The sequence below is a fragment of the Passer domesticus genome, chromosome 1 (genome assembly GCF_036417665.1).
Source record: "Passer domesticus isolate bPasDom1 chromosome 1, bPasDom1.hap1, whole genome shotgun sequence".
Lineage (NCBI taxonomy): Eukaryota > Metazoa > Chordata > Aves > Passeriformes > Passeridae > Passer > Passer domesticus.
In genome coordinates, this window is record NC_087474.1 from 28,065,503 (window position 1) to 28,090,363 (window position 24,861).

Sequence of the window (24,861 nt, forward strand, 5' to 3'; positions counted from 1 at the left end):
CCAAGCAGACACTGAAGCATAGTATTTCTCAGCAATAATATGTATTCAGTAATCTGGGACAGGATTTGTACAGGTCCTGTTTCCCACCTGAACAATGAATTTGGTGAAGAGAAACATGTTCCATCACATGTCTTGTTTTGGGCTGCTAGCCATTGACTCAGCCCCTGTTCATATGAATGAAGTACTTAGATATCTCAGAAATATTCTACGTTCCATAGCCAGAGTGCAAATTCAGTAAAAGAAGAGTAATTAACAAGCTTTTACAAACATGGGTCATGTCAATTTATTTAGAGTTTTTCTCCTGCTTTCATTACTTTTTTTCAAATAGAATTTTAACTTCCAACATTAAAAACAAGAAAATAAAATGGGTCCTCCTAAACTTCTCAAAACCAAAATATCAGGTTATTTATAGGTATCTTAACATGTAGAATAGGCATTTGGCTGATTACTTTTAGTTGTCTTGAGTATATTTTTTTGCTGGAGACATGACTGACTTCAGCATCTCATTGTACTGGTTTTCAGTGTGAAACTCCTGTTTAGCAGCTCTAAATTCCCTTAAAAAAAGGATACAGAAAGATTTCCATAAAGCTACTTTAATTCCATTCACTCTCATTTCTAGACATTTCCTGTACTTCTATCTGACAGTGTCCTTGCATTCTGTTACCATTCTTAACAGGTGAAATCATTATAAATCTTGGATGTTTAAACTGATCTAAACCCTGTTGTAAAGGTCAGCTGACAACAGAGGAAATCAATAAAAAACAAATTAAGAAGACATGGATTTTGTCTAATTGGCTCATGTTTCCACAGTATGTGATAGCATGTTCTTGAAAAAAAAAAATAAAAAAAAAAAAATAAAAAATATATATATATATATATATACACTTTAAAATATCTGGCTCCATAGTAAGTATATAAAAAAAAAAAACAAACCAAGGATAGATCTTAAGGAGATTAGGCAGCAAAAAACAAATATATTTTCCTGAAAAAGAAGTTACTATATTATATTTGATATTTTCATGCTCAGTGAAAAAGTGATTGCAGTCACTTCTTCAGAATTAAATTAACTGAGCTCTGTGAACTGACTGCTACAGATGAGATAATCTGACAATTACAAATATATGAAATGGGAGTAGTCATTAAGAAATAAAGATGTGAGTCCAGCACTCTAGGAGAAGAAACAATAGGAGTACATCACACCTCAGTCAATGACTTAGAACCTGTTTTGTGATATTGTGCTTTTGTTTCTTTAGCACAGGGCACTAAAGCCCTGAGAGGCAATAAATTCTTATACACTTAGCAATTATGTGGGATTTTGCAGATTTTTTTATATTATTATTATTATTATTTTTCATACATAAAATGGGGAAACCCACTTATATTGTCAAATCTTCGACACCTTTAGAGACTCCACTTTGTTCCCTACTAAACCTTGAATGCTTGAACTGGGTTTGTTGCTTTTTCTCCTTTGCTCTCCTGCAGGACATTATGATATCACTGACCAAAAATTTGGACCCATCTGCAAAAGGACATTTAATAAAATTAAACTGAACTAATTGAAGGTGTGAACTGAGCTGCATCATCCAATTATTACACTGCTGTTTATTTCACACAAAGGTTTACTTGACTAAAATAACTCAAGGCCATGCTTCTGACAAGGAACGTCCATTCAGTTGTAATAGACTGCAGTCTAACTTCACACCTTCAGCTAATTCTTCCTAATTTCCCAAGTGTCTCTGTTTGGAAAAATATCCTGAAGGCACACTAATCCTTGAATCAGCTACACAATCTTTGTAATACAAAATTGGCTACATGCCTGGAACTTCTGGTCTCCGATTTTGTCTTTCATGCAGCATTTTTTCTTCTAATATTCCAGACAAGTAAAGTCCAGATGTTTTCTGCTGTTTAAGAAAGCAAACACAAGACACCCTCAGGCATTCAGTCCTTTACTTACAAAAGTCCCATTAAATTTGAGCTATTTCATTTGACAATCATAGATACTGTTTGTCTTTGAATTGCTTTTCAAATAGTAAATATTGCTTAGTACTTTAGGGCTTGCATATCTTTAAATAGAATAGAACACTTAATTACCATGTCCTCCATCACTGATTTGTATTTCTAGAGCATGCAGGGTTTGAAACAGTTAAACTGCTTACCCAGCTGGTCAAACTGACTATTTGTTCTACAAATAGTAGCTACAGATCTCTATTACAACAAATACTGGGTCCAAGTAATTTTTTTTCAAATGTTACTACTCCCTGTAATAATTTATCAATTACACATTTTAAAACAAGAAACTCTAAGAAAAAAAAAAAAAGATAAAACCTGACTTTAATACTTGTACAGCATTATATTCACTTCTTAATTCTCCTTCCCAGCCATCTTCATATATCTGTGGCTGCATCTAAATTTCTTGAGACATTTCTTGAATAAATAATTTTATCTATCACTCCTAGTTATTAATAATCCAGCCCTATATTTCTGATTAAAACCAACAGCTTTTTTGATTCTTTTTGATCCAGGGCATATTTATTAACCAGGAAGAAAGAAATTCCACTACAAAGTATGTCATTGTCACCATTTCATGCATCCTTTCTGTGCAGTTTTTCTCCTTGCCCATCTATGTACTGCCAAATTACACTTAGGGAATCAAGATTTTTTTACCTGTCTCTAATGTAATTTTGTTTCACACTTAATTACATTTGAACTACATCTTAATAAATTTTATACGTTATATCACAGTGCAGTAAGGGAGTAATATGGTGGATTTCTGGATTAGGACAATAATCAGGAACATATATTCACTGGTAATATCACCTATGTTCAAGAGAGCTGGGCAAGACATGGCTCCCAAGACAGTGGAGAGCAATAGGCTCTGCTCTTCCCTTCCCTTCTTCCCTTTTAATATTTTCCCTCCTTTGTATATTGCCTTCATAAATTCTACCTGATGCTTCAAAACTGAAAACACATTCCATTCTCTAAGAGCACTTATTATTTCTGCTTGAGTAAAATTATTTCTGTTTGAGCAAAATTTTCTGACTCCCTGATTTTTCCACAGAGGTTTTCCCCCTTCAGGGTAACCACTGGAATTGCAAGCTTCTATCTGCAACTCCCTAGGAAATAAAGAGTAGTATGAAATAAATGCTAATAAAATCCCCAATATAAAAAAAAACCAAAACAGCCCTCTAAGATATCTAAATTGATACAAGCATCAGCAAATCAGTGTCAAATGATTTTATCCCTGCAGCAAAGGAACTGAAATAGCATAAAAGTAAGACCCTATAGAAACAAAATTGGACAGCAGTCCACTATTCCTTAAGAGTTTATTTTCTTTTCCCCCTTCTTACTACCCCGTTTTTAAGGCTACCGTCTGGGGTAGACATTTGTGTGAAACTTCTGTAGAGGATGCAAACTGGGAATGTGTTGATGGAAAGCCACTGGGGAGTTCTACTGTCAATAAACAAACTGGAAAAGGTGCTTTCTTTCTTTGGCCCTCCAGAGAAACCAAAGGATCATTTGTACAAATTGGTTTAAAGCTAGTATGTTTTCCCCTTTTTCCTCACTGAGTATTGCTGAAGTGATGTATGGTTTCCTCCTGAACATTCACAAACCTCAGCTGGGAATTTACAAGGATGGATTCTGCCCATGTGTGCAGGCTTGCCTACGTCCATTTGGGCTTCAGAGGATAATTGCTCATTTTTACAAATGCTTTAAAGTCCATTGAAAATAATAATGGAAAATAATTTCTGATTCTGTAATAATTTTAAGGTTAGTGTTGTTTTTGCAGCTGAATTTGTTTTGTTTATATGTCCCATTAAAAGAAAAAAACCTTCTGCCTCTTCTAAGAAAACATCATTAGCTCACTGACACACCCATATATCACCAGCTAGGGAAGAAAGGATGAAATATGGCATTGCATGAGCAAGCCATGGGTTAGAAAACAGATTTTACTTCTGGTTGGTAATCATGTACAGGCTATTTTTTCAATGCCTTAGTGTCATATGTTTTTAGGACAAAGACATTGCAATACAATTTTTTTTCACTGAATCTTCTGTGATTTTTCACTGACATATTTGACTTAATTCTGTGTGGTTTTTCTCTTCTGCTAGTTAGTTTCCAATTTTAAGCACTTTTTTCTTAACTTCATCCTTAAAGAATTGTGCAGCAAAGTGGACCAAGCCTTACAGTACACCTATATAGTGCAACAACACTCCAAAAGCATTTTGCAAGTGGAGAAAGCTAGCTAACCTACTTTTGGCATGTAACAACTATTCTATACTGACCTTCTATATTGCTACTATAAATTCCTCATCCTTCAGTTTTTTGTAGGGAAACCATGTCATCTTACTCCATTTCTTAAAAAGTGAAGCTGTATATCTACTATATATTCATATTACTTTAGGGGCTACATGTTCAAGCTGAAAAAGACTGGAACCAAAGTGTTAAAATTGCTTACAGCATATATAAGACTTTGGCAGGTGGTGCTATGTGATGGATTTAGTTGCAATTATAATGTTCTTGGAAATATCAAACTGCAAAAAATCACTTTGTGTCTTTGTCAAAGGCAAAAAATTAGAATTAGAATTTAAACATCGAGCAAACAAATTTGATCTGCACTACAACAGTTGTGTATATACATTTTTTTCTTCCATGACACTGAAAATTCTCAATTATATCGCATTTCATAAGTAACTTCTGATCAAGAAGATTTTCTTCAAACAAAACTTGCTGCTTGAAAGGAAAAGAAGAAGTTACCTTCTCCTAACTTTACCCTTTTTTCTCTTCTTATGCTAAAGGGTCACAATAATTTTTTGGGGAAAAAAAGGAAACAAAGAAACAAAAACCCAATGAAAAGCACCTTAGAAGTTTATCTAGTCCAACCTCCTGTTTCATGACAGAATTAATTATCTGTAAATCCTTCACAGTATGTTTGACCAACTGGTTTAAACTATCAGTTAAACTTTTGGGTTCTTCTCATTCTTCACTGTCCTTACAATTATATTTGATTCTTATCTAAACTGCTTGAATCTGCTTTAATTTATCATTGTGCTGCCTATTGTTTATTTCTCCTCAGAAGTAGATTGAGAGAAAATGTTGTGGTCCTTTCCTATTTGTAGATAACACTATAATGTTGGAAGACTTCTGTTACTCCACAGTTTTTTCATCTCCAAACTGAATAAACATTTCTTTCAACTTTTCATCTAAGGTCACATTTTCAAAGTTTCCAACACTTTTTGCTGTTCTCATCCATAAAATTTCCAATGGCATTTCTTCAATGTGATACCCAAAAGAGGATAAAATACTCCAGGTGCTACTAATGCTGCAGTACTAGGTAGAATGGACATGTTAAACTGAATGTACTATTTTATCCAGTTCCCAAAATGCTTGGTTTATCAGCAGTCTCAAATTTTGGTTCACATTCAGTTAGAATTCACAGTAAGCAGGATCCTCTTTTCAGGAACTAGTACTATTTAGGAATAATTCCCCAACCTTTGTTTTTACATTTGATAATTTCTGCCAAGGACAGAACTTTGCATATATTTAAAAGACAGAAAACCCCAGGAATTTCAACAATAGTGATAATAATACTGGCCCTACTACTAATAATATACCAACTATTATTATTTCTCCAATTGACTAAGATACTTTGGATTTACACACCTATCTTCTGAAAAAGTTGTAGCTACAATTCACTTGCAACTGCTGAACAGTTCAATGAACATATAATTTATTCTAATTTTCCTTGTTGAAATACAGAACAGTACCAGAATTAAAGATCAGTGAAAACCTCCAATGAACACATCCTTTCAGTGGGACAGATGGCAATTGATTCCTATTCTCAATACAGCTAACCCGTCAGCTTTGCACCCATCTTAAAGCATGTTTCCCTAACTTACTTGGAAGCTCCTTAAACAAAAAGAGGTATAAAAGAAGACATTGTCTGAAATAATGTATTCATTGACGTCATCTTGTTTAAATTCACTCTAAGTGCTAACTCCCTCACTGGAACATAAAATTAAGTTTAATTTGAAACAGCATAGTGCATCTGACTAGATGGCAAATAAGTTGAAAAGCCATAAAACCTTTTTCTAAATTGATACTTAATTTGAAAAGAAGTCTGTGCTACCTAGCACTCAGATATCATCATCATCATTATAACAGAGTCCAGAATAACATAAAGAAAATACATGAGTGAGAGAACATGGTTCAGAAAAAGTATTCCAAGTTAGAGCTATGTCACCAGGTTGTATAATAGAATTTTCCTGAACTATGGCTTAGAATATAACTTGAAAGAAATACTAAAGACTATCACATATATTTCTAAAAAGTGTAAAGATCAAGTCTAGTTTTCAATGGCTATTTCTTCACACAGAAATAGCACAGCTGACACTAATGTTTTAAGTAAAGATAGAAGCAGTCAGCTGAAATAGAGGTCAAGAAATAGCTCTGGAAAAAACACAGATTATTTTTATCCTCTGTTTTGATATTGAAGACAAGTTCACTGCCTTCCCTAGTGCACCACTATTGGATAATTGAGATTACTCAGACTGAAGCAAATATTCATGACATAGTAGGAACAGGGACACCCTGTGAGTTCTCTGAAAGCACAGTAGCAATATCAAAACAATTTTCCTCAGTCCATTTGCCTTTAAAACCTCACAAGAAGTATTGAGATACTGTCATATATTCAAATAACTTGAATTTTGTCAGAGGGGGTCTTTTGCTAATTTATAAATTTAATTATCTTTTAAGAGGTTCACCTTCTGTAATTAAGAAATTGCATGGAAAAATAATTATGTACAGAATAGTATTCACAAGATCTCGAAATATGCAGAGACATACTTACAAGGAAGCAGAATTTCATCTTTGCAATTAGTTTTGACTGAGTTTGAAATGCATTGCTTGTGTCTTTAGACACCATCTTGTGTGTAACAGAGCTGACACACCCTGATTGTGCTATGATATTAAGCTGTTTCAGGACAGTTCCAAAATGTAATAAATTAGACTTTTAAACATAAAGTAAATTGTAGATTGAGAGATTTCTTTCTTCAAGTCCTGCAATGCAGGAAATACATTACAAATAACTGCTTTTTAAGCACCCTTTGCTAAGGAAATCAACCATCAAAGCAGCATGTCTGAGGATTTTGGAACACCTAGAAGTGCTTTTCTCTGCTGGAGAGCTGAAAGTGTCATCACGGCCTTGGCATATACAGGCACTGGAAGAGAACTCCCCACAAAGGTTTGAAAAGTCCCTTCTCTCTTCTTCTGCAAGCCAGCCTGCAAAACCTAACCCCTGATGTGAAAAAACCTGAACATGTGCACAGAGAGATCTCTGACTGCCATGTCTAACATCACTTCTCTTTTCATTCCATTCCATCAGTCTCTACCCATCTCATGTCTCTTTTTTTACTATGTGCATCAGTGCAGTCAGGCAGATACCATTTTTATTCTGTAATTGTATGCTCTGTATCACCAAGGAATCTCAGGCTTGATTATGGCTCCAAGGTGCTGCTGTAGCAGAAATAATTCTGTAGTAGAAAAGGAGAATGAGATGATCTTCAAGCTTTATCTCTGCTTAGGGCCACGGACCCAAATTGGAAAAAGCAATTCATTATGTCTGCTGAGTTATCAATTGCCAAGTCTTCTGCAGAAGGCTGGTAATCACAATAATTCTCATTTTATGTAGGGAGACAAAAGGACAGAGAATAAGACCAGAAAGGTATGTTGTGGAGGATTTTTTGCTTTGCTTAGTTTTTTGTGGGTCTGGGTTATAATTGGTTATAATTGGGGCATATACTTATAATTAACTACACATTAATAAAACAGAACACAATAATTCCTTTGACTGTATTTTTGAACACAGACATCTAAAAATTTCATTGCTATCTTAAGTTCTATTCTTGACACACAGAAAAGATGGTAACCAAGCCTCATTGCATATTTACTGAAATCTTAGTGAATTGCTTTGAGGAACTTTCCTGGCAAGGTATTGATGCTAGCTAAATTAAAAGCCTTTCTGATAAATTTAAGTAAATCCTACTGTTATGTATTTCCTACAGTAAACTCCATTCATTATGAGTGAGATTACAGATGGCATGTTGTAAGCTCATAATGCTGAATCAAAAAATGCAAATGGGACTTGCATAGACATCTCTTGCAAATCTGTGTCCTGAACTACCTCAGATGAGGTTTTTGGAATGAGTAACATCACTTCTCTGCAGTTATTTCAATCCTCACAGAGCTTTAAAACCTTATGTGCTTTGTAAGAATCCTAGATATAGCAGAAAAGAAAAGTCTCTATAAAATTTGCAGGAAAAATGTTACCTGTAAAGAACTTTTTAATAATATTTCCTAGCTTATTAGCATAGGAAGAAAATTTTCAAAATTTGGAGTAAATATTCAAGTTTAAAAAAGTTAGTGTAGTTTTCAAATAAAGTACAGATGAGTCTACAGAAATATCTTGCAATTCATGTTAAGTACAGTATACTTTTTACACAACTGTTAATACAGAGCAAAATTCCTATTCAGTACTTCAAATTATTTACCTGCAGTGGATGCAAAATTAATCCACTTCATGATATAAAACCTGAGTCGGCAACCTAATGAAAAAAAAAAAAAGTTAAATAAGATTAAGCTAAATTATAAAAATTCACACATGGGCAAATGAGACTTCCAGGAAATGAGAGAAACCAGAGGAAACGACAGTTGTGTTTCAAGAGCTGTCTTCAGGGAATTAACAACAAAATTTAAAAAATACACCTACAATTTTACAGGACATCTTTCACATGTAATATTTTCCAGTTGCCCAAGTCTGACACTGCGTAACTCACACAAAAGTGAACAAGGTTTCTCACACACACATTTTTTTCTGAACAGAAGAGAAACAGATAAATCAATGAACCTAAAAGAGCTATTCAAGTTAAAATTATAAGGAAAACTTGAAATTTTGGATTTAACAAATACTATTAAAAACATGTTTCAGAGTAGCATGGGATACATAAACTTGTACTATTAATATTGTACTTTTGCTGCCCATTGCTAACAGAGTGGTGAAATGGTTGAAGAACATAAGATGGACCAGAATTCTTGTATAAATCTCACACTAAATAACTCCAGTTCTTTTGTAAGGCTTTCTTATATTATCCTCTTTATGTAACTATTATTAGGTAATATTTAATATAACAAAATGTTGTCCAAAGGTTTATGTAAGGACTGGAATATAGATGCCCATGTTTCTCATTTGTTGACTCAGAGTTGTAATTTCTGCAATACTGAACTTATGAAATTCATTTATTTATTTGTTAATAAAAAGCCCAAAGCCTGATCCACACTAAAACTGAAATGACCAGTTGCCATATTTGGCACAAAATGTGGAATTCCAGCCAAATGTAAGGAAGAGCTTTTCTGAAATGGAGCTTGATTTCAATCACATGTGAGTGAATGATGTGGTAAGGTGCTTGTTTCAAGGCTGTCCCCAGGTCATAAGAAAAGCATTTGGAGTTTTATGGAGATATCTCATCATTATCTCTTTCAAAGCCTCATCAACTCTGCAGGACAAATCCGTCCCAGCCTAACTGGCGCTAAAAAGAAGACGTTCATCTAGTCTAACTTTATCTTTTTTTCTTCTCAACATAGGACAGAAGGGCTTTTGTTTCCATAGTTACTAGAGTATTTCCTTTGAACCTCTTCCAGAATACTTTTATCTTTTCCACATGCACTGACAGACAATTCTATCAAGTATGTATGTATTTGTGAAACATTCTGTGCTTCATTACCAATTCTTTGCTGGATATAACACAGGAAATTGAGCCCATTGTTAAAGCCAAATTTCTGACTTGCTGATTTAGGTGTTTTAATATTCAGTAATGTATAAATAGACTTCAGAATATTACAAGTGAAAGATAAAATCAAGAACACTAATTCTGAGAGTTTTTCAAAGTTATCATATTGCAAAGCCGATTTGTTGTTATTTGCTATTCTGAGTCAATATAGTTGCATGCTTTCTAAATTGAAAAGAGCAGTTTTTTAAAAATTAAATTATGTGCTTCTTAAGAAAAAGTTGTATCAATATTTATTTATGAGCAGTAAGAACCTCATGAAAGAGGTTGTTGGTTGAGGATTTCTGAGGTTGCTTTTTGATGGCTTCTTGCTTGTTTTGGTTTAAAGACAGAAAAACCTGAATGTATCTAGTTTTTACCCTTGAAAACATTTATATCACTTTAAAAAATATTTCCATTGTGGTCTTCAGGCTGGAACCATTTTAACATTTCCTCCAAAACCCTTCCTTTGCAATTCAAAGACCAAGTCTTCAGCAAAAGAGAAACCTCTATTCTCAATACCTAGATACTCAATCCATTCTAAACTGATATCAGATGCCCATGAAAAAAAAGACAAACCCAACTTCAAATTTTCTTTTCTTAAAAGATTATTTTAAAAAGCTTTTACACAGAAATACATACAAACAGTTCCACAGAAAGATATAAAACTAGTTCTGTTGACTATATCAGTGGTTCTCAAGGTAGAATTCTCTGAACTAACAGATTTCTAAAGCAAGAAGAAGTGAGCTGCCTTTGTAGTACACACCACTGCTCAAATCTTGCCTTTTTACTCTGAGGGCTTGTGCTCCACATGCAGCTTCCAGTGCAATTCCTTTAATTTCTCCCTGGGTAGCTCACTAAAAAGCCTGGAAACATTGGCTATATTGGGCTCTCCAACACCGGACACCAGCAGTGGGATGAAAGCTGTGCCAAAGTGGTTCTATTTGGGCTGCCATCTTCTGTCAAAGGGAAGGAGACGAGTGGAGTACTTGTTAAGCGGTCAAAAGAATTGACACCCGAAATTAAAAAAGGACATCATGCTGGATTGTGCCTCTTTCCTTGCATGAATGTGGTAGATGAAAAGAAAGAAATTGTTTGTATTGATCCAATTACACTATTGTATAAATTACTTGCTATGAGAAACCAAAAACTTAACAAAACCAAACCAAAGAAAACAAACTAGGTTCTCACTAAGACAAATGTTATTCCAAATGCTGTCTGTTTATTTTTTGGGGAAAGCACATAAACATAAATGCTAGCTTATTCTGACAAATGATTAAGGCTACACAGTGTCCACAAAATGCCACAGGAGACTGGAGAGAAGCATAGACTACATTACAGATCTCCCCTAACTTTAAGACACAAAACTCCAACCACCTTAACCATAATTAGCAGTCTCATTTACATTATTTTATATTTATAGTCAGAAAACTCATCATTCAAAAAATGTTGAATTCAAGACTCCCTATCACATGTTCTGCTACCATTAAAGTTTGATAGCAATCAATAAACTACTAGGAATGACAGGTATTCTTCTAATGAAGCATTTAATAAAAATAAGTGGGTTGAAGCTTTCTATTAGCAATTGTCTAATGACAGTTAACTAAATATTGGCTTAATATCACAATGGCTTGATCTTCTGCTCAGAGAATGTGAATCTCATAAACAAAAGTTTCACTGACAGCTCAAGAAATAAATACACATTACTAGGGCTCTTTCTGATAGGAAAGATGATTTGAGGGAAGTGTTTTACTTCTCTTAGAAAGTAAAGTGGTTTCAGTAAAGACTTGTCTAAAATTATACTTGAATGAATTATGTGCCTTGTATCCCTAATTGTCTGATAGCCATTGCTAAACACTGTGGGAGTGGACATGACAGGGACAGAGGTCTAGATGATTAGGTTATTCTTGATTCTACTGATTCAAGAATAGTAGTGACCATTGAGCCTAGTTTCCTCCTGATTAATCTGTTACAGCAGCTGTATGAATGTGGATGAAGTCCACATAATTCATCTTGACATAAGTAAGATTTTTTTTACAGTGAGAACAATTCATAACTAGGAGAAGCTACTCAGGGTTGTGACTGAATCCCTGTCACTGGAAGTTTTCAAGGTGCAATTGGACAGGGTGCTACATCATCTCATGTAGAGTCTCTTTCCTATGACAGGTTGGACCAAGTGATCTTTCAAGGTCCCTTCCAATCTGGGCTGTTCAATGATGCTATATTTATGTTAGCAAGGGTTCTGGTACAAAATTTGATGGAAGTTTATTTGCTGCATGTTGTTTAACTTAGTTAACTATCTATACCCATGAGATATGTGGAGAAGGCATAAAACAAGTACAGTCATAGTGGTGTCTTCTCCAGAAGCTTCACTGCTCTGAAGTGCCATTTCACTCACGTGTGGAATGTGTCTGCACTGGCCCCAGTGGACTTTAAAACTGGATCAAAAATACTCTTTGCAGCCAAATTATAAGTCCATTAGACCATTAAAATAGATCATAGTGTAACTCATTTATTAAAAGGGCAGCAATGTTTGTGAAAAATAGCTCCTTATTCCCAGATGGAATAAGAGCTGCTCTCTGCAGTCACAGAGACATTTGGTAGTTACAACATGATGTTGACACAGCTGCAGGCCCTGGTTGCTGCGCCAGTTTCACATGGCTCTGCTTTTTCCTTCCTCCCTCCTCCCTTCTAAAATCTACAGAAAAGTATTGGACAGCTTCTCACCTAGTTGGTTTTGTGCTTGAGTTGCTACAAGACTCTATCACTGTCTGTCTTGATGTAGGCATGTTTGGCTTTTGTATTTTCAGTAGGGTTATGAAGTCAGATTGATGCCTGCCTTTGAATACAAAATTGGCTGTTGGTACATGACTGGGTCAAGAGTTAAATGGGGACAGAGCAACAAAGACAAAACACAGATGAATTAACTCACATGGGTGGGAGTGAACCACAAAAAATAAATTCATATTGTCTGTGTTTAGTTAGGTGTCTTACTGGATCCTTTGGTTTTCTTACATGTGAAAAACTTTTGTGTCTAACTTCTACAACTCAAAAAAAAAAAAAACAACTGAGAAGAGAAGGCAGAAAGGAAGAAGCCATTAATATTTTAACATTATGACCCACTGGGATTGTGAAATGTTTCTGCTTTAAATCACTGATTAGTGATCTGCTGCTACAATTTTTGCCTGGAAAATACTAGATGAAATGTAGACAACACAGCACAGATTTCTAAGACACAAGTCTCTACCTTCCTTTCCCTATCTTTTGATTGATGAGTAACTGTTTTTTATGACAAGCTCATGCTGTTAAGTTACATAAAGAGACTCTGATACAGTCAGATTTGTCCCTAATGCGAAGTTTAGTGTTCACACACTCCACTTTTTTAAACTCCTCCAAACATTTAATATTCTTTTGGCAATTGCTTCTCTTGGAAGAGTTTCTAGAAGCTCCTTCAGAACACATTTCCTTTGTCACTATATGGGGAAAAGGGCGGAGAAAAGGGAGTTTTATTCTTGCACCTTTTCAAGTTTTAAGCTGGTCCTAAATGGGAGCTACTGTGAGAGATACATTATAATTAAAAGTAAGAAAATATTTTTCTTTATTTTGAGAACTGGCTGGTCAAGTATCCATCTGTGAACTACTAGGGGAAAAAAATCCATGCTTTCTATGATTTATTTTAGTGTATTTTTTTTCCATAGAGAGCCAAGTGTTAGGAATAAAGAAAATGGGTTTTAGAGCTACTCTCTTTGTGTAGCCATTGTAACTTTTTGCATGACAAGTATATTGACTGCCATTTTTAAATAAGATAATTTGAAATATTTTTTCTTCCATCACCCTAGAGTCAACTAATTTTTGCATTCTGTATTGGTACGAAATTATTTGCTTCATATTCTTAGACAAATCCTTGGCCAATTCCATTCAATTTAGCAAAGAGTGACTACAGATCCTAAAGTTTAACTGGTGACCTGTCAGGTTATTTCTTATACTCCAGTTATATAATAATAATAATTTTGTATATTTTAGACACTATTACATAAGCTTTTTGTTGTATAGTAGTCCTTTATAAAACAACTTCTTCCACAAAAAAACCCCAAAACCACAAATTCTCAATTTCCATTTAAACTATTATACACAAAAATATTCCACATATACTGCATTACCAAAAGCAAATGGATTACACTTTCTCAGTACTCAGCAACACTGGAAATCCTGGAAGTTGAATATTAAGGGAAGAGAAATGCAAAAGTGCCTTCTGGCATCAAGATAACCAGCCTGTCTGGTACACTCAATGTTTTATACGCAGTCACTGAGAATTAAATGTCATTAAAAACCTTTGTAGCAAAGTCCTGTATGAGTAAATTAGGTGTGTCCTTCCTCCACTGATGGGCACAGAATTGAACCTTGCCAGGCAGTTTGCTGTAAATCACTCTGGGGCTCAGATACATCTGTGTGGCTCACTGAGTAACTACTCCCTCAGGCTCCTCCAACAGGCAGCAACATCGTGGCTGGTCTGAGATGAGGGTAGAACAGATGGAATTGCACACTTCAAACACTGACATTAGTTAGACAAAAGACAAGTACTTCCAGTTTCCAACAGTGCCCTCTAATCTAGTTTTGCAATCCCATCAGAATAAAAGAAATTAAATTAGCAGGAAGAAGATCAGCATTTTCTTTCCAATGACCAACTGAAGCCCTAAATTGTTGACATTTTCTAAGAAATTTAAATGTAATAACAAGATCTTTCTGTTCAGCTTTGGATCAGAACTGGCCGTGCACGTCTCTCTCTCTAAATATCCATTAAAAAACTCACCCCAAAACACACAAAAAAAATAATCCCACAAGAGCTGAGGTTGAACACCTGGGGAATTTGCATCCTTTATATTGCCTAAGGACAAGGACTTTATATACAAAAGATTAACTATCTGGATTTTTGCCTAGTATTTATGTTCCATACTTGCAACTATTCATAGTGCCCAACTGGGATTTGGATAGACAGTATCACAAAATACTTGGCTCTTGATATAAGCGATATATCAACATTCTGAAGTTAATGGGAAGTCATTGTACTACACAGACCTCAAAAACAAAACAAAATTTAAATAATCAGTTAGAGAGAATATGCATTCCATGATAAATTTTTGAGCTTTTGGAAGATGGAGAACTTACCTGATTTTAATTTAATAGATGGGCTCAAAAAGTCCTAAACAATACTACTACTAATAATAATAATAAAAATAAAAAGTTTCTTCTTGTAACTAGGTTTATTTTTGGAAGAATTGTTGTGTTTTGTCCCATGAGAACTGTAGCTCTGATGCTTCCCGAATAGATCTTGACCTTCTCAAGTGCTCTTTTCTAAAGAAGTTAAAATACAAATTACACACCCTAAAAATAGTAATTCAAAGGATACTTATGAATTTTAATCCCTTTTTGATTCTTTCTTGAGAGTGTTAGCAGGCAAGAGGCCTCTCCTCTCCTCGGAATGATGTGAAGCTATCCCTAACAAAACTTGTAGCTGAATGGAATGATAATCCTACAATTATTTGCTGTATCTAATTAACTAGATATTGCTTTTGTCACGCTTTAAGTCAGAACTGAAGCTTCAGTTAAGACTTGTGTAAACCCTCAATTCCATCTGTCAAAATATCTTGCTGTTTCTTTGGTAGCAGCCTGAATGCTTGGCATAAGACAAAAACTACCTTCAGAGACATCATTAATGAGCTGTAATATGGATCAAATATGGTCCCTACAATTGCAAAAAAACCTCTGAAATTAGAAATTTCATGCATAATTTTCCAGATTTATATTTTAATCAAAAAAGGAATCACTCAGAACAGTAGTTATGACTAAGGTTAGCTAAAAGGACAGACTCCTTCATTCAAAAGTCTGAGGAACAAACAATATTCAAATAGATCCAAACTATTCCATTCTATTTTGTCTGTATCTGCTGTTCACACAATACAGCATCTATTCCTCTCTCTGCATCTTCAGACAGGAGCTCAGATTATGGGATCTTTTGGTTTGGCTTTCTTTTTTTTATTTTGAGAGTTTGAGGTTTGATTTTATCTTAAACCCATACTTTCTGGATTTCTAACATATATAGCAGTCTTCTAGCTGCCCTTTGGTAGCTGTAAGTCTAGGATGACAGATCCAAGACATTTGAACACAACTACATGTTGAGGAACTGTTGTGTCTGGAGATACACCCCCCACCACAGTAAGACAGATAAGTCTGTGGATCAGAGACACCACAGCCTGAAAAGGTATCAATTAATGGAGATTATCTGAAATTTTGTCTTGTGGCTTCCAAATGATTCCTGAGGCAGGCTTGATACCTCAATGTGGAGTAATTAATCTGTCAAAGCTGGTGATGAAGCCACAGTGTCCTGGAGCATGCAGCTCTTGGAAAGGATGCTCCATTTTGGTTACTTCTTGCCTCTTGGGTCTGCTTTTTCCAATGTCTGCTGAAAACGTCAACAATTCAACCACTACCAATCCACTACAGTGATTGAATTGGAGGAAAAACTGTTTCTGGACCAATCACATACCATATTTGTTCACGTGTCCTTAGGGTTCTGCCTTTAGCCAGTGGGTTCCTTCTTCAGACAACATGACAAAGAATAAGAATAGCCTTATGCACTGGGTCCAAACACCACATGGAACTACCTCTCCTGCTCTCCTGCAGCTCGAATAAAAAATATCAAAGCCACAGCTCTGTTTCATAACACAGGGAATCATGCTGACTGGTTTTTTACTGGATGTAATCAGGCAACTATTACGATTTTGGAATTGACTTCTCCGCTTTACCTATGTGCTAAATACAGTGTCATTCTGGTCTTTTATCAGAACCACATGGTCTGTTTATGACATATCTTCAAATGTTATTTTTGGATCTTTTCCAGTCTAACTGTCTTGGTTTTACAATTACACTGTTGCTTTATATAGATCTCATTTAGTCCTTGATGGACTACAGACATCCTGTTTGCTGGCCTATTATCCAACCTCTTATCAGTTCCACTCTAAACCATTATTTCAGAGAGTATCTGATGTAGTTGTGCAACTTCCTCAAACGACAGTGTTTTAATCTACCCTTTCTAAAGAAGTTTTTCCAAGTACTTGAAAAACTTTTTCTAACTAAAGAAAATAAAGCACATTTTAAGACAACCACACAAGAAAAGACAAATAGATTAAGACATAACAATATTACTACTTTTATCATATGAAACAGAAATATATATTGCATAAGTCCAATGCTGGCAGAAATTATCACACTTCAACCAAAAACTTTCAAACTAACAAATTAAGTTCTCCTTTTGGACATTTTTGAGGCATTGAAATTTATTTTCAACTTGTCACCAGGGTTTCAAGAGAGATCTGACCGATAACCTTAGACTAGAACAAAAACTCCTTGAAAATGTCTCCTTCAAGCAAAAGACAGGTTAGAATTTTAATTTATTTTCTTGAAATGTTTTCTCAGGTTGAAGCGAGTGGTCTGTTTGCAGGCATTGAGCTCTCTAGGCAGCATGACAGGAGAAAGCAGATATAGCATATATAGCTCTGGTATTGCATTTAATGTTAAAGGGATAAACTAAATTATGTTGTTTTTTGGGGTTTTTTTGTTTTTTTTTTTAAAACATCCTGTTCCAAAATGCCAAGGTTAGCACCAGCTATTTGGGGAGCTGATCATAAGAATCATCACTATTACATTACATTACATGTAACCACAAGCCAGACTCAACTGGTCGATGTCAACTGCACACTGAGAAGTATCTCCACTTGGTAAAACACTTGTAAATATGCTGCTCCACCAACTAAAACAAAGTTACCCTGTCATCCTCATCAGAACACTTTGCATCATCTTAATGACATGCATTTACTGATGGAATTACACGAAGGGGTGCAATTCCCATTAAATAAGAAGGATGTGAGGAATGAGGGTTAAAGATGGCCCAATTTAATGACCACTCATTATAGAACAATAGCTACTTCCAAAACAGTTCATAGCAGAATATTTTTTCCTGACAAAATTCATTCTGTCAGAGGCATGGAGAAATTTGGGAGTCCAGGATGGTTGACACTTTCAGCTTCTAGGTACAATTAGATAAAAAAGATTCCCTTTTTGCATATTTATTAAAAGTACCTAAATGATTTGTATAATAAGAAGAATAAGAAAAATAAAAATAAGAGTACCACCAATACCTCAGTCACTGCATTTCTAAAAGCAGTCAGCAAAAAGATTGCTTTGCAATTTTACCAGAAAAAGTAGAGAAGGAACTGGAGAATTATTCTTTGATGGTGAAAAGTAGTTTTAATGAAAATCTTCAAGAACACCACTTGAATGATGACCTATTTCTCACAGAGCCATCACAAGAGAACTAACCCTCCATTTATATTAACCCCCCCACCACAAAAATATAAACAAGGCACTTCATAGCCATGATTGCTTATTTTGCAAATCTGTACCTGTTTTCCACAGAGTGAATCAAATAAGAAAAACAGTCTCCACATTTTTGTAACTTCTTTCACACCAAAAATACTAAATTGGGATTTCAGTAGCAGAGAATTAGAATCAGCTTCTGCCTCAGAGTTCCCAAGAGCTAAGCAGACCAAAAGCCCAAAATAATCAGTTTTCTGACTAAGCACTTTGTTTTCTAGTTGCTTGAAGAGGTTTGGAAGTATCTCCCAGTGTTTGTCAGAACTTTTCTTACTTGAAGGCTTTGACGCACCGCTGTTCTCACAATGCTGTGGCTGATGAGTGCAGTGCCTCAGAGGTCTGCAAACAATGCAATGAATCTCAGGATCTCCTCCATGAAAAACAAACAGTATCAAGTTTACAATTTTTCTCCTCTTCATTAAGAAGCTCTTTCTAGAAATTTTTATACTTCTATCCTTTTTCCAGCACAAAACCAATTGTACATTAACTAACATGAGTGAAGTGAGACAAATTAGTAGTACTGCATTATTGTTTTTCAAAGTAAAAATTTAAGCTATCAGCTTCCACAGCACTGCATATGGACTGATCTTTGAGTGCTACAGTAGATGGTTCACTGGTCTGTGTTACTGCTACATTTCTCAAATATCAGCTCCTACTTTCTGCTATTATGAACCCAGATCTTAATTGTACCAATGAAGTTTTATGCATTTGGATGTGCTATGCTGTTCCTGCTGTTTTAATTAGCTAAAGATAATCAACCAGTCTAGTAAGTAAGTCTAGGTTAAGTTAAGTGCAAGAAGTGTCCAGAACTCATGGTTTTTTTGAATGGTCCATCCCAAGACTGGAAAAAGGCATTATGAAAAAAATATGGAGCATTTTCTAAGCAGGAGGTGTTAATAGCAAGTGTAAATGTACAAGAAATGAAATCTTACAACTTATTTTTCTCCTCTTCTTTAGGATGTACACTTTTTTTTCCTCCATAGTGACTTAAAAATGTGTTGTTAAAAATGTAAGTTTCATCATCTGTGTATCATCTTACTTAATAGAATTGTTTCTCTATCTAATTATTGGGGAAGAGTGAAAGCAGAGTTGCACTTTTCTACCTCATTCTTTGATTTGAGACTGCACCTAAAAGAGATACACTTTCACACCCTTTGGGGAAAGAAATGGAAAATTAATCTTCCATTGCTGTTCTGCCTCTTAGCAGCGGGGTAGGAGGTCACACTGTTGCCTCAATAAAGATTGCTCAACCTCCTACGCCAAGTGATGTGCTTCCTGCAGAGTATGAACAGCTTGTCTATGAAAGAATCTCTGGATGCAGTGGCTCTATAAATACCTAGCCTTTGCTGTTAATAAGGTATATCAGCTGGTGAAATGTCTTGCAGATGACTAAAGGCTATTGAACAGTAGTTTGCCAGCCTTGTAAAATTGCTCTCCCACACCTTCTCCTTAGAGTTCACCCACACACAGGCATAAATCCGGACAGAACTCTAAGTTCCCAAGGTGCAAGATACAAAACCAGGGATTTCATGCCCACTTTCTCCCCATGCCATCATTCTCCAAGATGGAGGATACAAAAGAAGGGGTGGTTGTGTGGTGGTGGTTCCTGAAAAGCAAATACTGCAGCTTCTGACTCCCTAAAAAGGCTGGAAAATGCCTGGATCACGTTGTTAACATCACCCATAATATTACCTGTGTATTTCCTTTTCTGTGTCTACTCTATTGCGCTGCATTTGTGAAAGAATCATAGAATATCCCGAGCTGGAAGGGACACCGAGGGATCATAAAGTCCTATTCCTGACCTGACACAGGGCAATCCCAAGAATTACATCATGTGTTGTCCAAATGCTTTTTGAACTCTGTCAGGCTTGGTGCTGTGACCACTTCCCTGGGGAGCTGTGCCAGTGTTCAGCCACCCTCTGGGTAAAGAACCTTTTTCTTATATCCATCCTAAACCTCCCCTGATACAACTTCAGGCCATTCCCTCAGATCCCACCACTTGTCACCAGAGAGATCAGTGCCTGTCCCTCCTCTTCCCCTCATGAGGAAGTTGTAACTACAGTGAGGTCTCCCCTCAGTCTCCTCTTTTCCAGGCTGAACAGAGCAAGTGACCTCAGCCCCTCCTCATACAGCTTCCTCTCCAGACCCTTTGCCATCTGTGCTGGCCTCCTTTGGATGTTCTCTAGTACCTTCACAGCCTTCTTATTTTGTGGTGCCTAGAACTGCACAATGGTACTCGAGGTAAAAAACTAGTACAGGGAAAGACTAGGAAAGTCCTACAGGGAAACCCAGGATATCAGCTGCAACTATTTGAAATATATGCAGTTTGAGTTCCTTCTCCCTTTAAAGGGTTTCTGCTTACCAACCTCACTACAAAAGAATTTAGAAAATTACAACTAATGAACCTCATCTAACATGTGCAATTTCCAACACCAGCACTATAAAATATTCACTTGCACAGCCTTAATGCGCATCTTACAGATCATGTCAAACAAGAAAGTGGAACAGACCAATATATTAAGTCACCAGATCTCTGTCCTCCCCACAGCCAAGAAAACAGGTATGCTGTGGCTTTTTGCAGCTGAACACAACACAAAAGCAACTACTCCAGCTAAGGGGGGAAAAAAGGTCAATGATAAAGGAAGAAATATAAAAACAAAGAACTTTTTCCACCCGCCTCCAATCTCTTCATTTTAAGGCCCTCCCAAGACACACTTCCTTTCTTTTAGTCACCAACAAGCTCATGGAGGAGACATCCATTGTTAGTGCCTAATGTGAGTTTTCAGCACATGATGTATTCTTTGACTAAAGGTTCTACAGATCAGCTACGTATGAAATGGACCATCCCTGTTGTTTTGTTTTAAACTTGGCTCTGACTACATAATGGCTACTTGCTAATTTTTCCTCCTCCTCTCCCCACAATGAAATAATATGGCAGCAATTTTCTGCTCACAGACTGTGTTCTACAAATGCATCATTGTTAAGTCTCCTCTCCAAGTTGTCTTCTTTCCCTCAATTGCTTGACTGAACACTTCAGCTCTCTAGATTTTTACTATTTGTAACAGAAAATAACTCAGACACTTGTAATTCAAAGATAGAAGTATAGTAGTAAAAAAATCTCAAAATAGACAATAAAGCATCCTCAAAAGTCCCACCACATCCAGACCAGAATGCATGACATTTTTAGAAATTATTCATGCTTTTGCACTACTCTTCTAGCTATTAGGATCAATATGATTTTTTACACCACCTAGTCAGATTTACAATCAAACCTACAGTGGTCATATTTTACAGTACTTCATTATTGACTCCAAAAATGAAGGCAAGCTTTAAACCCTGACTTTAGGGCTTATACATTTCAGGAAAACGAAAAACCCCACACCTTTATACTAACTTACTCATATTCAACCTTTCAGTTTCCCTCTTTCTTGACGTGATAATACGGTTTATTTACATAAGCATCCAGTTTTCCCTAACTCTTGCTCACCAAACTGGTGGCCAGTACAGTTCCCCCAGCCTCTAGCTCCAAGGTCTGCTGTCTTTTTTTATTTGCCCATTATTACAGTCTCTAATCTTCACATAAAAACACTTCACAGAGTTCTTTCTCGGAGTTTGTACACTCACAAACCAAGCTGACTCTCAGCTCTTCTGCTCCTGAATCTACAAGTGTCATGTTCCCTACTACTCCAATAATAATGGAAGTCCCTTCCAGTACCAAGTTTCAAACCTTTTTTCCAGAGCTGTCAGTCTCTTGCCTAATCTTGCTGTGAACACCTTTAGCATTTTATCTCCTGAGATAAATCAAGGAAGTTTTATTCCTCAGAATCTGATCTTTAAGAAAGAGATGTTACATTTATAGACCATTTTAGAGGATATAATTATATAAGCACAATTTAATAATTATGAGTCATTGTGGATATGGAAAGAGTAAAGCATGTTAAAGAAATCTGGTTGCTTTTAAAAATGAAAAATGTTATTAGCCTAGATAAACCAAGAGTTCTGACTTAGCTGGGGTCTTAAAAAGGTTCAGAGGAAAGTCAAAATGATGGATCATTGTTATCACTAAGAAAGCTTTATTGTGGATGGAGTAATTCTTTATTAAAACTTTTCTCCCAATATCAAGCATTTGTGACCCAGCATTCACATCTGAAAGCTTGTATCCTGAAGTCTGACTCTTTCTCATCCTTGATGGGTTTGGATTTTTAGGGCATCTGTTTTTCCTGTAAGACTGCAATATCAGTCAAATTCAGTTGACTCCAGATCTGATGCAGTTGCCTGCCTTGACGTTTGAGCAGTACCAAGGCATCATTCATTACCCAGAAAAACAGGGGATTGGATGGAAAATGGAAAGGCAGTTGCTGAGAAGTGAAATCTCACAGGATTGTAGATTAATACCAGCAGATTTTCATATTTTATTCAATGGTCTACATAAATCTGTAATAAGTCAGACCATTAAATTTGCAGACGATACTAAAATAAGCAGAGTATTCCAGACCCAGAGGGATGTAAGAATAATCCTGCCATTAACAAAATGGGCTCAGAGGTGAGATAGGAAATTAAATAAGTATTCATTTAATGAAATGAAAATTGACACACTTCAGTAAAAATAATGTTCAGGACACATACTGAGACACTTACAACTTAAATTATACTAAGGTAATTAATATGTAAGGAGAGAGAAAGTTATGAGCTATTCTTGCATTGCCATTCATAGTTTTAAATTCTAAGACATGACCCCTGTCCTAAAGAGATAACAGACTGGCACAGACAAAATAACACACTGTCATTTAATAGAGTAAGAAAGAGTGTCTGCCAGCACAGTCTAGAAAAGAGGAGGCGAGCCCTCTGGACCTGCTAGTCACTAAGATGCCTCAGAAAAGTGACTCTCATGGCCATCACCACATTTGACTTTTGCTATTTTCTTATCTACAAATTTATGTTTGACTAGAAGCTACTTCAAAGCTATACAAAACATTTTAAAAAGAGAGCCTTCAGGTATGAAAACAGAAATGTTGTATTACCAATTATTTGAATAATAGTCAAGAAAAATAAATGCCTATTTCTAAGAGGAGGCAAAACCACTCCAGCTGGCAAACAAAAAAATCCCCAAATCCCAATGGTTTAAAAGTAGGCCTTTAGCTATTTCTTAAGGTTGCTGAAGAAAAAAGGTGTGAGAATAAATCAAGCAGAAAGCAAACAAGATGCAGAGGAAAGGGCAAAAAATGGAAAAACAAAGTCAAGAACATAACAAAACCAACCTGCTGGTGAGCTAAAGACAAAGACCCTTTGCCCTAGTTCACACCAGAAAAAAAAGCAACCCCCAAAACATCCCAAGAAGCACCAAAATACTTTTTAAGTATATAGTAAAAAGACTGTAAAAACCAAAGTTTTTCTTTATTACTACCACTATAACAGCTTGTCATAACACATGCCTCCAGAGCGGAATACCCCTTTCATTCCATTATACTAGTGAAAAGTCTGAGGAAGACTGAAAAAACTCCTCACAATTTCCCCATTGAACCATCAACATTAAGGGCAGCAGGGTACCCTGCTGTACTTGGTTTAGCCTAATTTCTCTGTCTGGTCTATTTACAGCCCAAATTAATTACAAGTATCTACAAACATGTAGAGATTTGGTTAGACCTATTATTTGTTACAATTTGAAGAGCAAAATTTCAAGGAAAAATAACAGCAGTGTTAACAGAGGGAAACTGCCAAGGTCATATGATTCATTTATGTAGGAGCTTAGCAACAAAGGAGAGCTGTGAAATACTGTAATAGCAATAAGTCAATGGATTAACACAGCACCAAGCAACATCTTGAAGGAGGTCAAAGTAGTAAAAAAAATGAAATGCAGTGATAAGAATGAAATAAGGGTGTTCAGTTTTTAGCAGTATGAAAGTCTGAATGAATTGTAAAGAACCCACATCTCACAGCAATATGAACATGAGGAGGGGAGAAGATGCTAGTTTTACCTCAGTTAAAAAGAACTGAAATGAATTTCTATTCCTTCTTAAATCAAAAATTTTGTTGGTCTCTTTCCTAAATAAAGGACAAAAACTCTGATTTTTATAAATAACATTATCCTAAAATATTTAAACAAAAAGTAGAACAGTTACAGGACATAACAAAGTACTATTTAAGTTTCCCAGAAAACAAAATAATTCATCTAGGATACACTGCAGTGTAAAAAGAACCAGTGACTCATAATGGTAAGCAAGCACTCTGTTTCTCTGATTTAAGTTTAAAAAACATAGTTTGATAAGTTTGTGAAAGGATTACAGTAAGTGTATCAATGTCAATCAAGTCCAAGGATATCTAAAAAATACATTGTATCAGGAAACATTGTTCAACACAAATGAAGGGCACACTCTGTGATATAAGTGGAATAAAACGTGTTAAAATATCACAAATTATGATTAGTAAAGATAAAATCTCATTTAAATATAAACTTACTGGATATCAAACCCATTGTGAGTGAAGAGCATGCTAGGTGTCAGGATGATGGAACCACACTCTGCAAATATGACTGCATCGTCTGTCAGGCACATCTCCTTGCTGCAAGCACCAAATTACATCTGCAAAATATTTTGTCTTGATCACATCTGCTGGT

General features: G+C 35.7%; 1 long non-coding RNA gene across 1 annotated transcript in view; it reads right to left on the reverse strand.

The window, feature by feature from the left end:
- The window catches only part of LOC135295573 (uncharacterized), a 67,600-nt gene that overhangs the window by 34,375 nt on the left and 8,364 nt on the right, over positions 1 to 24,861 (reverse strand). The window contains exons 3-4 of the long non-coding RNA XR_010357697.1: positions 24,705 to 24,826; positions 8,547 to 8,600 (exon numbers count right to left, since the gene is read on the reverse strand). This is a non-coding gene — a long non-coding RNA (uncharacterized LOC135295573). The remainder of the gene's footprint in view (positions 1 to 8,546; positions 8,601 to 24,704; positions 24,827 to 24,861) is intronic.